We start from the raw sequence: 15,166 nt of genomic DNA, 5'->3' as shown, positions 1-15,166 counted from the left end.
CAACGACCAAATGAATGGACATGCTGCGAGAATGAAATTTAACACTTTTGCTGCTACAAATCTTATAAAATTTAATCTGATTGACTTCTGACAATTAAAGACAACAAAAGCAAATTTACCATAGTTAGACTCGAACCCTGAATGTGGGTACTTGAGATCAGGAGGCTGATGTTTAACCCCGGTCTGTGTGGTCGGCCACAGGTAAGCAACTGCTTCTGTGGGACCATCCAGTACAAACATACACCGTGTAGGGAAATGGCACCATCTTGTGGCAGACTGTACCTCACTCGGGTCTGACCAGGGTCCTTCTCCATGACCAGGTACAAGGAAATATGAGGAGACATGGCTTCCAGGTGGGCACAGCAGCTGCTTTGCTCCACCCAGGGTTCACAGCACCACAACATACAGTATCGTCAGGAGATAACACTGGTGCAACACACTGACCCACCATTCTGAGCTGATGTATTTCCTGTGTGTGTTGCAGGAGTGTTACAGCCACACAAGTGGGAGAACTGCATGACGACGCTGGATTGCAAACGGTCGTGGGTATCGACGCAATAGTAGCACCGGGTCACTGGACTACCCTTCACTATAAACGTAGTCATCTCAGTGAGCTGGTATGGACCATTAGGGCTGTAAGGAGGTAAAACATGCGTAGTCTCAATGTAAATGTAATATTTCAGTTGATGTGAGCATATGCTGAGTGACAAAGCCACCATGGATTTCCATCTTTTCCCAGAAATCACCTGTTATGCCAGGTGGTAATCATATAACTAATCCATGAGGTAGAAGAGAAAAATTCTTGTCCCGTATTTCCTGCATTCTTAAATGGCGATATGGGAAAGGGTAATGTGAATGAGGGATCCCACACCCATCTGTTCTTCCCCTGGCAGGCATCCAGAAAGCCTTGGAATCTGGGTCTTGTGTACAGGGGAGAGTGGTGTTGCATTCTCTGAGTGTTTCTTCTTCTTTTTATACTAGATATTTATTGCAGGTAATATTCTGATCAACGCTGGTCCCACACACGACGGCCGTATTCCCGCCATCATGGAGGAGCGGCTGAGACAACTTGGGTGGTGGTGGGCTGGGGGTGTAAACGGCCAGGCGGTGTATGAGTCGAAGCCGTGGACTTCGCACCAGAATGATTCCCCTCACGCCAAGGGTATGGTACTGCACCACATGTTTGGACTGCCATGAGCGAAATTTCACTGTCTCCTTCCCGCGCTAGCTGATTCAATGTAAGGTGTTACAGGCAGAATTTTATGTAACAGTAATCAGAAACACGCAGCAAAAGAGTATGAGAAAGACGGATGCTTTTCTGTCGTTTAGGGAGGAAAATGAGAAATGTGGAAGGACACAATGCTGGAAGAGGGATTATCGGTGAACTTTTGCTTATGAGTGTACTCTGTCAGCAATATATGCACTATCTGTATTTCTTCTAGAATCGTATCTCATAAATTATAAAGGCCCCAACATCCTTGCATGCGTCGGCTTTGGTCACATGTCCATGCTGCTCGATCTCTGGCAGCCTCCCTATTCAGTCCCTTATCCCTGAGGTCAAACTCTATGACCCTGCCCCAGGACTTTTTCGGTCTGCCCCTCACAGCCCCACCTCTGACGCTCACACTTCTCACCTTTCACACCCATTTGTCATCCTCCATCCTCACAACATGCCCTAGCCATCTCAGTCCACCCCTCCTCACCACGACACCAATACACTCCTGCCCCATCCTTCCTCTCAATTCTTCATTAACAGTCCTAGCCCCCCATGCCTTGCATTCATGGACGCACTACACATCCATCTAATCAGTCATTTATACGAGTATATGTTTGAGCTTAAGAATATCCTCTTCCTTTACTGCCCAGGTCTCTCTACCATACAGCATTACACTCCTAACACATGTCGAAACAAAGATCCTTTAAGACGGAGGCAGAGCTCTCCTCCTTGGTGTCAGTGGAGAGGCAACAGCTCGCTAATCTTTCTCCAAATACTTCTCTGCCCACAAGCCACAGAGCTAGCTCCAGCCCCGCCTCCTACATGTAACATGTCTCTCAAATAACAAAAATTCCTCCACATGCTCAAAAGACTCACCAGTAACATCAGCTCTTTCTCCTCTCACGCCTTACAAACTGTACATGCTCTCCCCGACCCGACACTGCACACAAGAAATCAGCATTCTCTCACAGTCTGCCTTTTAATATCACTACCTTATGCACCCGCTTATCACAAACACTGCACAAGTTGGGGGTTACTTTCCACACCCTTATGGCAAAAAACCGTACTTAACCACTCTCTCTCTGTGCTCTGACAGTACCGCCACCAGCCTTAGATATGATCACTTTTGTTTTATCAACATAAACTATCAAACCCTTGTGCCCTCATTCCGACTCTTTCCATTTCCACCTCCCTTTCATTTTCTGCAATCCAACACGAAGTCATGAGCATAAGGCGTCCTCCCATGGAAGTCCATTTCTGAAGTCACGAGAGAGAGCTTCAAGCACCATGACATACAATAAGGGTCTCAGGACTAACCCCTGATGAACGCCAACTTTCACGGAAAACACACTATTCAAATCTCCATTCTCTCTCAACGGGGTGCGAGCACAAACGTACATAGCAATAACCACTCTAACCAGCCACTCCTAGATCCTCAGGCTTTCTCATTGCCCACTTCACCACCCCCTTCCCCTAGGAACTCTGTCAAAGGCCTTCTCCCAGATCAACAGAATCAAAGTACAGCTCTGTATTCATTCCTATATATAAGGAAAGAAACAGTGATTACCAACTCATAACGTGTGAGTCTCCAATATCCATAGGCCCTTGATTTATCCCCATTTCATGTCCACACAATATAAAACACAGTGATAAAACTAAGGCCTATTGTGTGAGTGTTTACTCCTAAATCTGTGTGAGCAGGGGCAGGGACTTGCAGTGACGCTCTGGCCCTATAGTATACATAAGTGAAAGTCTGCCGTGTCCATCTACTCTCAGTTATCTTCATTTGTAGGTACACGCTGGAAATCTCCTCTGGATAATGCTTTGTAAACTCATTCTGCTACTAAAGGGCAGTATTCTGACTGCCTTAGAGATTCGAAGCACCTTATTCATGATTTATTTTACATATTACACCTCAGTATCCCTTCGTAGCTCTATCATGCAGACAAACAACGTCAATATCAAAAAATCTGTAAACACACAAGACAATATCAAGGTGTAGGAGACGCCACGAAATCAATGCCAGGGACAGTACACAGCTATAGTGCGTGTGTTTTCACCCGACGGAACTGGGCCACTACCACAACTGTAATAATTGTTTCATGATATTCAGTGAGCCGAAGTCGTGAGATAGGAATGAGTTTCCTTGGTCACTTCTCAAATCCACTTTCCAGTCCAGCTAAAAGTGACCATTAGCATAACTAAACTGAAAGGGTTTAGGAATATTTGTCATGTTAAGAGAGAGAGAGAGAGAGAGAGTAAACAGGTGAATTGCAGTGTCTATCTACTCTTGTCTCTTCCACTGCAGGTACACTCAGAAGGAAGGCACTGTGTACGGTATAGTGCTGACGTGGCCTCCAGGTGATGTGCTGGTGCTGGGATCTGTCCTACCCACACCATCCACACACATCTCAATGCTGGGATATCAGGGTGCACTACAGGTATTTGCTAGCCTCTCTCTCTCTCTCTCTCTCTTTCTGTTCTTACCTAATTGTTCTTACCTAATTGTATCTTTACAGGAATGAGTCAAGCTCGTACTGTCCCGTGTCTTAAACCATATTTATCGTACATATCCTTAAATTTGTGAATTGTTTTGGCACACACTATTTCATTCGGTAGTGCATTCCATTGATCAATTGCTCTGTTTGGGAAACTGAATTTCCTTACGTCTTTATCACCTCTCTTCTTATGCAGTTTTTTGCAGTGTTCTCTTGCTGATGCTTCCCCATATGTTAAGTAATCATTTATGTCTATTTTCGCCTTCCCTGATATGCATTTATATAGCATTATCATGTCACCTCTTTTCCTTCTCTCCTGTAGTGTTGGTAGATTCAGTTTATTTAGTCTTTCTTCGTAGCTTAGATCCCTTAAGCTTGGTATCCATCTTGTAGCGGCCCTTTGAACTTTTTCAATCTTGTCTATATGTTTTTTGAGATGAGGACTCCAGACTACTGATGCTTACTCCAGGGTTGGTCTAATGAATGATGTTATTATCCTTCTTAGCATGTCTTCATTTATGTATGTGAATGCTATTCTCATATTGGCAAGCAGTCTATACATGTTCCGTACCTTCTCGCTGATGTGGTCAGTTGGAGATAGTCTGTTATTGATAATCACACCTAGGTCCTTCTTTCTTTCTGATGTGTGTAGGGTTTTATTTCCTAACGTATAATCCCAATCAGGTCTTTTTCCACTTTTACCAAACTTGATTACATGACACTTGTCCACATTGAATTCCATTTGCCATGTATTACTCCATTCATGAAGTTTATTTAATTCTTCTTGTAGCTCTTTACAAGAGTCTGTGTTAGTAATTCTCCTTTGTATTTTTGCATCATCTGCAAACATATGTAGATAGCTTTCATTTCCAGTGTTACTGTTTATATCATTTATATACACTAAAAACATGGTTGGTGCCAGCACTGAACCCTGTAGTACTCCACTAGTCACTTCTTTCCATGATGAGTAGTTTCCCCTTAGTACTGTTCTCATTTCTCTTTTTATGAGAAAATCCTGCATCCAAGAAAACAGTTTGCCTCGAATTCCTCCTTGATGATACAGTATCCATAAAAGTCTTTGGTGTGGTACTGTGTCAAATGCTTTCTTGAAATCTAAATAGATACTGTCCACCCATCCTTCTCTTTCCTGTATTGTGTTTGTTACTCTGTCATAGTAGTTCAACAGATTAGTAACACATGATTTTCCTTTTCTGAAACCAAACTGTCTTTCTGTTATCATATTGTGTTCTTCTAGATGATTTACCCAAGCTTTTCTTATAAGCTTTTCTAATACCTTGCTTACAACACTGGTTAGTGATACTGGTCGGTAGTTGAGTGGATTTTGTCTGTTCCCTTTCTTAAATAAGGGAACGATGTTTGCTTTCTTCCAAATATCAGGTAGTTTACCTTGACTCAAGGATTTCTTGAAAATTAAAAATAATAGTTTACTTAACTCCTTTGCACATTCTCGTAGTACCCAACATGAAATTTCATCAGGACCATTTGCTTTTCCTCTGTCTAATTTACTTAACTCCTCCTGTATTACTTTTTCTGATATTTGTATATCTGGTAGTATGTGTGGACATGCATGTTCCACATACTCCCTCTCAAAATTTTTTTCTTCAGTAAAAACTAATTGGAAATTCTTATTTAGCGCTTCACAAATATCTTTCTCTTGTGTATAGGTGATTCCCTCGTCCGTAATAGATTGTATTATATCTTTCACTTTGGTTCTGCTTCTGATGTAGCTGTATAATAGCTTTGGTTGATCACTACTTTTATTTATAATATCCTCCTCAAACTGTTTTTGGGCTTCTCTCATTATTCTTGTATAATCGTTTCTTGCCTGTTTGTAATTATTATATGCCCTTTCACTATTGTGTCTTCTGTATCTATTCCACAACAAATCTCTTCTTTCTTTTGATTTTTTACATTCTGTATTGAACCATTTCTGTATTTCTTATCTGCTTCTTTGTGCTGTGGGATGTACTTCTGGACTCCTATTTCATAAAATTCACAGAATTTTTTATATACAGCATTTAAATCTTGTCCTCTAAGCTCATATTCCCAATCAACTTCTAAGAAATACTTCTTTAGGTCTTGATAATTTCCCTTTTTATAGTTTAGGCTCTTTTTGTAACTTTCATTGCTGTTAACTATGTCATATGCTATCCTGATGTTGTAATTTAGTACTGCATGATCGCTTTTGCCGAGTGGAGGGTGATATATTAAACTGTCAATATCATTTTCTTGCCTAGTAAATATGAGATCTAGCATTGAAGGTACATCGAGTCCTCTTTTTTTGGTGGTTTCCCTCACATGTTGCGTTAGGAAAAACTCTTGCACGAGATCCAGGAGCTTTTGGTCCCAACAGTTTTCTTGGCTAATTATATCTAGTGTGTGTGTGTGTGTGTGTGTGTGTGTGTGTGTGTGTGTGTGTGTGTGTGTGTGTGTGTGAAAGTATGATAACTACACAAATACATCAGTCCCTCTCTGTCGCTGCTCATAATCTTGCCCTCTGTCTTTATCATTGCTTACATTATTATTACTATCTTCGTTTGCATCTTTCTTCGTGTCTTTCTGTGTATCTCTTAGGGCGCGTCCACACGTGTGCTCCTATATATGTTGGCAACACAGCTGGCAACATGTTCGGGAATATGTTTGCAGCAGTATTTGGACATATGTATGCAAACATGTTTCAGTACAGCTTCGAACATTGGCAGCAGAAGCAATGGGATCATTGTGTCCATACGAGGCAGCTGAAACTTCAACATGATGTTGTCAACATAATCAGGACGCTGCTGTTCCCAACATGTTTGCAGCGTGTTCATTATTGTGTTGCTTACATGTTGCCAACACTTGTTTGAGCACACCTGTGGACGCGCCCTTACCAAACGCCAAGAATTCCACTGATAAGACCAACATATGAGCTTAATATAGGTAGCTTATGGGAACGTAATGATCGAGTTCCTGAAGATCAAATATAAATTCACACGATCGGGTTGTCTGGCCAGGTATATTCCGTGGGATGTTTTGGGCGTTTTTCGAAGTCAGAATGTTTGTTTTACGCTGTTTGCACAAGTCTGAATTTCCTGATTAAAAAAGAAAGAGAAATGACCCCTGTCCCACGTTCCTCTTGTCATTAAGGAATTTTAAGATAAATTTTGAGAAAGCCTGTAAATATAGCCCATACAAAATTCCGTTCGTAGAAAAATGTGGATATTTTCTTGCCGATCGGGGTTAGGGATAGGAGGCTGTTTCAATTCCCCCGAACCCACAATGATTCTGTGTCCAGTTAGTTTCTTTAGCCTTTCTGCGTCTACGGCCATGATAATTTCGTTTTTCTTTATTTTCTACTTTAAAATGAAGAACTGGGAGGAGATCTTTTCAGGTGCGTGTTGCCCATAGTGTGTTGATGATCTTGCTTTGAGGCAGAGACATCCTCATGCAAATATTCGGCACCAAACCTTGAATGCCGTAGCCGTGCATAGTGAAGGCGGGTTACACACACACACACACACACACACACACATACATATATCCACAGACACATGCACACATATGTACAGTTATTTATTTATTTATGTATGTATTTATTTATTTACTGTATATACATTCATACAGTCCAGTAAAGATTATTTTTTTTCCTTGGGAGATATTTGTATAGGGCAGTATTGATGTTGTACACAGTGTTGTGTATACTACACGAGCGGCATACAACATACATACATACAGGAGAAGGAACACGTGAATAAAAATATTGTTTAATGTTTATCTGTACTAATTAATGGTATATTTCATTTATAAATTGATATTCTTAAATTAGTTCTTGAAGATTGACTACAGCTTCTTAAATATTTCTGTTTTGGCAGTTACTGATATTTGTCATGAAAAGTGTGTGTGTGTGTGTGTGTGTGTGTGTGTGTGTGTGTGTGTGTGTGTGTGTGTGTGTGTGTGTGTGTGTGTGTTTAAGACTGACTAAACACATTTCGCCAGTTATCTGGATTTTCAAAATCTTGCACTGTAACGATAGAAGGCTGTAAATTTTTATCCATTTATTCAAATTATATATTCAAAATTAGCTGCAAAACGCAAAATTGCATTGATGTGATTGGCTGTAGTGGATGGAAAGATAATTCTACAGCGGAGACTTCAAATCTGTGGCACCGCATCAGCCTTCCTAAGAGATCATATTAATCACAATGAAGGTTCATAATTATGTAAACATCCACTTAAGAAAATTCGCAGACAGAAACAATAAACTTAACATAATGCCCTTCTGTAAGTACAAAAGGATGATTCCCCATTAAGAAAGACCAGAGAAAGGTGCTTCATAAACAAATTCACACCACAACTGAACACAGACCTATGAATCACTGACACCAGTTTGAACCTGAAGTTTCAAACATATCAACCCTTTCCAAACTACCATACATAAATATGGAATTTCGAATCCGAAGCTTCAATACTCTCATTTCACAAGGGACCTAACCACTACAAAACGACTCTTGGTGATACTAAAGCCAGTGGGCAGAGGCTATACAGCAGTCAGCCTCAGGGAGAAGCCTTCTCCTTGCCAGTATAAAACTTTTGTCTTGAAAACATCCAGATAATTGGACAAATGCGTTTAGTCAATTTTCAAGTAAATAAAAAAAACTTTTTGCTCTGTCTATCTATTGCCAGACGCCATAATCCCGCAAGGGGTGGCCATTTGACTCTGAGTTATTTGTTTTACGGGAAGGGGCACTAATCCTCCACCAACCCACTTGTTGACACGTAGGGAGCACGTGTGGTTTGGTTATATGGTTACCACCCAGCGTTGTAAATGGCTTCCTGGCTTACAGGAATCCATTTGACTTGTCACTCATTGTAAAGCCACCTGTAAAGGAAAGAAAAGCAATAAGAAGTGACAGGAAAGATGGGAGAAATAGGAAGAGAGGAGGGCAGGCACAGAAAAAGAATGATAAAGGCTAAGGACGAAGTAGGCAGCACTACATCAAGTGAGTGGATGATGGTCGCCACCACCTACCACTACTTTTTGTTACATATCACTAATTACCAAAATACAAGTATTACATATCACTAATTACCAAAATACAAGTATTACATATCACTAATTACCAAGATAAAAGTATTACATATCACTAATTACCAAAATAGAAGTATTACATATCATTAGTTACCAAAATACAAGTATTACATATCACTAAATACCAAAATAAAAGTATTACATATCACTAATTACCAAAATAAAAGTATTACATATCACTAATTACCAAAATACAAGTATTACATATCATTAATTACCAAAATACAAGTATTACATATCATTAATTACCAAAATACAAGTATTACATATTATTAATTACCAAAATACAAGTATTACATATTATTAATTACCAAAATACAAGTATTACATATTATTAATTACCAAAATACAAGTATTACATATTATTAATTACCAAAATACAAGTATTACATATTATTAATTACCAAAATACAAGTATTACATATTATTAATTACCAAAATACAAGTATTACATATTATTAATTACCAAAATACAAGTATTACATGTTATTAATTACCAAAATACAAGTATTACATATTATTAATTACCAAAATACAAGTATTACATATCATTAATTACCAAAATACAAGTATTACATATTATTAATTACCAAAATACAAGTATTACATATCATTAATTACCAAAATACAAGTATTACATATCATTAATTACCAAAATACAAGTATTACATATCATTAATTACCAAAATACAAGTATTACATATCATTAATTACCAAAATACAAGTATTACATATTATTAATTACCAAAATACAAGTATTACATATTATTAATTACCAAAATACAAGTATTACATATTATTAATTACCAAAATACAAGTATTACATATCATTAATTACCAAAATACAAGTGTTACATATCATTAATTACCAAAATACAAGTATTTTAGAACCTTTAGTTAGTCTTCTGATAGTTGAAATAAATTAATAATTTTCCAAACACATGCCATTAACGGCTAAAACAATAAATATTTTAAAATCTTTTGTAAACATGCTCTTTATATTCTGCATGTTTTTTGCTTTTCATGTATTATTTAACACTGAATACCCAGTTTTTATGACGCTGAAAATTGCACAGAAATGGGTCTGAAAATCACAAAGATGTTTACAATGTACCTTATTTTTGATTACTGGCTCTGGTTGCCAGTTAGGTTATTACCTCCGCCAAGGAGGTTAGGTGTTTGCCAGTGTTGGTTTGTTTGTCTGTCTGCCACCAGGATTACTCATAAAGTTATCAACAGATTTGGCTGTTTTTTTTTTTTTTTTTTTTTTCTTGAGGGGTAAGGTATGGCCCAAGGAACAGTCCGTAAGATTTTGGTGGTGATCCAGATCATCAGCCGGATCCAGGAATTTTTTGTGTGTTTGTCCACACGATATCTCCAAAAGTTCTATATGAATTTCGATAAAATTTTGTGGAAGGGTGGGCCATGAGCCAAGAAAGAATTAGTTGAATTTTTGGGCGGATCCGGAACCTGATCCGGATCCTGCAATGGGCTTGGCAGAGGTATGCGCTGAGTGCTGTCTAGTTTTATGTGTAGCAGTTACAGGTCGTAAGCAGTGGCAAGGCATTTCCTTTTCCTTGACTGTTTCTAATTTTTTAATGCACAAGTCCTTTTTTTAACAGAAAATGAACTAGTGAAGGAAAACAAGTTAAATAAAATAAAATCCATCCACCAAATTACAGGTGACCCGTTCTATGAACGATGGGTAACAGTTGGACTTAAACTGCCGTTGGTGGAAGTTTGGGGGGGGGGGGGAGGAATAATCTGGGGAAGCGAGTTGCAAAAAGAAGCAGTTCAGAGAATAAAGGAATTCTGATAGGCAGAAGTTCTGCAGTATGGCAGTGTGACAGTCCAGTCATGAGCGCTACCAGATGCCCAAGCAGCGCGGGGTAAGGATGCAACTTTGTCTGGGCATATGTCATAAAAGTATTTGTAAAACAATGAATGGGAGGCAACATTCTGTCTTACGTGTAACAGAGGTAATTCATTTGTAATTGCAAGGTTATTCATTATTCTTATAGCTTTGTTCTCAATTTTATGTTTGTTTTAGTGCAACCTCTCCACATTCACTCCACAGGGATGAGCAATACTCCAGCTGAGAGCACAAAAGACTAGTAAATTACAGTCAACTGCCTGTCAGTCAAGAAGTTACGGACACCCTGCAATTTAATTCAAGTTTCTTTGAGGTGGCTTTTACAGGTGATCAAATGTGAGAGGTGTAGCTGACGTTATTGTTAAGCGAAACACAGAGAATTTCAATACTTTAAGAGATGGGAATATTCACTGCATTGAAGGTAATACAGGAAGCTGGGAATACCTATCTGTTATGTATATTGGATATGTTTTTTTTTTTTTTTCTAGGATTAAATGAGACAATGTTATTTTGTCCTCAGTCAGTGATTTAAGATAAGTCTTGAGTTGTGGAGACTGCTGTGCTGAGTTAGAAGTTAGAGATGTCAGAGTTTGTGAATGAGCGGTAAATTGTAAACGAACTGTGACGCGTTTAGTTATCTGTATGAGTGAATGAGGTTGTGGGTGACAGACAAGAAATCATTAATACTCGTATAGATGAGGAAAAGGGTTGAAGCCAGGACTGATCTTTGTGGCACACCGGCATTAACTGAATGGAAATTGGAATATATATCATCTGCCTTTACTCTGATCTTTCTGTTGCTAAGATATGAGGCTATCAGATGAAAACAATGATGATAGGCCGTAGCAAGGGAGTTTGGATAACAGGGAACGGTGCTACACTTCCAGAAGCTTTCGAGATATCAAGGGCTACTGCATGAGTTTCTCCATGCTGGTCAGTTGGCCGATGGACTGTATGAGTAATGAGACTGAGTATATCAACAGTGGATCTTTCTCGGCGATAATCATACTGTTTGTCACTAATTAAGTTATTGGATTCAAGATGTTTTACAGTCTCCCTATTAATGACAATCTCAACACTTTACTAAGAGAAGATGTGATAACTATGGGTCTGTAATCAGAGGAACTTCCTTTCTTTGGATTTGGGTGGATTCTTTCCAGTAAACAGTGAATTAAAAGTACGTAAACATTGCCGGAATAATTTAGCTAGAACAGGAGCAAGTTCTGGCGAATACTTTTTCAAAACTATTGAGGAAATTCCATGTGGACCTGGAGCTACGTTGGTTGACAGAATATTCAGGATAGTGTTTAAGTATCTAGTATGTATCTTTAGTGGAGCAATTTAGGGAAAGTCAAGTTCTAGTGCACGAACGTTCTGACAGATTTCCTCCAAAATAGAGTTTTGGCAAACGTACAGGCAAGAATGTTGGTTTTTCCATGGGAGTCATTTACACGTACAGTGTTTACTTCTGAAGATTTTGGTGGAGGAATGGGTGATAGACTTCTGAAAGTTACTATTGAGAGAACTGAGAGTTGTCCAAAATAGTCTGTCATTAAGATTACTTAATAGCTTGGACGCTTGGTTGTGAAGAAAGTTTGATTTAGCAAGGTTTATGACTGCTTGTGCGTGGCTTCGAGCAGTTTTGAAGTAATTAAGGGGTTAGGTGTTTTTTTTTTTTTTTACTTTATGTAACAATTATATGCTAAAAACTTTTGGGCCGTTACTCTGCTACAGTTGCAGTAGTCATTTGGGGAGTCCGATCTTTTAGTAAATTGTTGACAGGGCAGGATGAATTCCACACCAACTTGTGTTCGGTCTTTTATATGGGACTGAACAGAATTGATGTCAGTGGAGGAGAAGGACTGCCATGGAACAGCAGCTAGATTATTAATAAGTCCTTCCCAGTTTGCACTACCAAAATGCCATCTTGCCACCCTGACTGGTTCAGAACTGGGAGGTTCGGGGCAGATGACGAATGATGTTTTAATGAGACTGTGGTAGGAGGACCCAAGTAGTGATAGTGCCTCTATCCTGTATCGATCTAGGTTATTATTTTGTGAGGAACAGATCCATGAGATGGGCACTACGATCAGCATTATCTGGTATTCTGGTTGGTTGTTTTACCAATTGCGTGAGATTAAACGATTCTGCAAACATATCGTATTCTTGACTAGTACCGTCAGTTCTGGCATCATGAAATGACTGTTCTGCATTATGGACATTAAAATCATCCAGCACTGTAACTTCAGTAGTAGGGGTGATGTAGAAACCTTCTCTCTAGGCCAGCCGATGATGCATCTGTTGCATGTACTTCAGTCGGGACAGCGAGTATAAAATCTCCCACATAATAACAGAAATTCTGCCACCAGGTAACAGACGAAAGAATTGTCAAAAGTTTTTATCAGCAGAAAGGTTACCAGTGAAAGAATTTCATTGTGTCAGATGCCTAATGTCAGACTGATGTATTCATGCCAATAAGAAAGTTAAAAACTCAGCAGCATGATAATACATTTTTAAGTCGGTAGGGTGTTCCCTTATAGGCTACTAAATAGAGCAAAATTAACCAGAAGCACTCGGAGAGTAGGCTAGCTCACCCACGCCCTGCAGTTTTTCAAAGGGTCGAACATTTGACTTTGCCTTGAGGTCTGGTCTTTGGACCGGTTGTTCTAAAGAATTTATTTCCTTCATCTTTGCCAGAACTTCATCCTTGCCAATAGGAGTGGTCCAGATCAGATCAAAACTCTTCAGCCTGGCCTTCCCCAGTGACCGTGACCTCAATCAAAGTTCCAAGTCCTCGGCTGACCCTTTGTGCTTCTGTTACGTTGTGTCCCCCTCGGTGCTTCTGTTACGTTGTGTCCCCCTCGGTGCTTCTGTTACGTTGTGTCCCCCTCGGTGCTTCTGTTACGTTGTGTCCCCCTCGGTGCTTCTGTTACGTTGTGTCCCCCTCGGTGCTTCTGTTACGTTGTGTCCCCCTCGGTGCTTCTGTTACGTTGTGTCCCCCTCGGTGCTTCTGTTACGTTGTGTCCCCCTCGGTGCTTCTGTTACGTTGTGTCCCCCTCGGTGCTTCTGTTACGTTGTGTCACCCTCGGTGCTTCTGTTACGTTGTGTCCCCCTCGGTGCTTCTGTTACGTTGTGTCCCCCTCGGTGCTTCTGTTACGTTGTGTCACCCTCGGTGCTTCTGTTACGTTGTGTCCCCCTCGGTGCTTCTGTTACGTTGTGTCACCCTCGGTGCTTCTGTTACGTTGTGTCCCCCTCGGTGCTTCTGTTACGTTGTGTCACCCTCGGTGCTTCTGTTACGTTGTGTCACCCTCGGTGCTTCTGTTACGTTGTGTCACCCTCGGTGCTTCTGTTATGCTGTGTAAACTAAACCAAAACTACTCGAGTTATATCGTCAAACAACAAACATTGACCTATAACACTGATCTTTGATTTTAAAAAATCGAGCCACTTCATTTTAGCCATACTCTCAACACTACCATCAAATTTGGTCTAAATCTGTTCAGAGGCTTTCAAGTTGACCTTTCCATCAGACTTTGACCTTTGTCCTGTTTTTCTTTAAAAAATACAAGTAAATAAACAAATCTGAAATCAATTCCCGGGAAAGTCTTCAACTCTTCCAAGTTTGATCTCAATCGTTTAAAAGCTTTTTTAGTATTTTGTTGCCACATTAACACACACACACACACACACACACACACACACACACACACACACACACACACACACACACACACACACACACACACACACACACACACACTGAAAACAATACATCAACGCTTCATTCTAAGCAGGTTGAAAATGTCTGTCGTGGCAGCTGACAGCCCAGCACCATCCCGTCTAACCTCTTGCTTTTCATGATAACAGTTCAGGTCAATCTGTATAAAAATTTGTCAGGCAGGAACAAGATTAAATTAGAAAATGAAATAAAGACCAACCCATACCATCTCATTTTTCCATCTGCAGTTCAAGCCGGTGAAAAGTGGACTTCAAGTGGCGTTTCCAAGAATGTCAGAGGTGGATGGAAAGTGGGCATGGGTGCTGTCGATGCAAGGGGTCCAGCCAGTCACCAATCGCATCATTCCCAACGAGGAGTAGCCGAGTGGACCCCCGCTGCATGGCTGGAAATTATTGTCTTCCTCTATTAAACTCTTGAATCCAATTGCAGTTTTTCCTTGCTATTTTTTTGCTCCCATTGACTATTTTATTTTTAATCTTTTTTCTAGGAAGCCATATTCAACAAATGTGGTCTATAAAATCTGACCTTTCCAGCTTGAAGTTTGTATGGAAATGGGAAGAATGAAATGCAGGGAGTCCATTCAACCACCAGCCACATCACTCCTGCGGCAGAGTCCACTAACGTAACATGGATGGGAAGATTCTGTGTTCATTTCTACTACTGTTTCTTGAGAGGTTGGAAAGATGGTTGTAGAATTCTGGTGTGTGTGTGGGGGGGGGGGCAGAGTTATCGTTGCTCATGTTTCTCGTAA

The 15,166-nt window shown here is 39.9% G+C and overlaps 1 pseudogene; it reads left to right on the top strand.

The window, feature by feature from the left end:
* The window catches only part of LOC145393383 (alpha-L-fucosidase-like), a 29,024-nt pseudogene extending 14,250 nt beyond the window's left edge, over positions 1 to 14,774 (top strand).
* Positions 14,775 to 15,166: the final 392 nt, after the last annotated feature.

This window comes from Coenobita brevimanus, chromosome 24 (genome assembly GCF_032717465.1).
Source record: "Coenobita brevimanus isolate Jiangsu-jjx chromosome 24, ASM3271746v2, whole genome shotgun sequence".
Taxonomy (NCBI): domain Eukaryota; kingdom Metazoa; phylum Arthropoda; class Malacostraca; order Decapoda; family Coenobitidae; genus Coenobita; species Coenobita brevimanus.
This window is presented reverse-complemented; position numbering and strand designations above follow the sequence as displayed.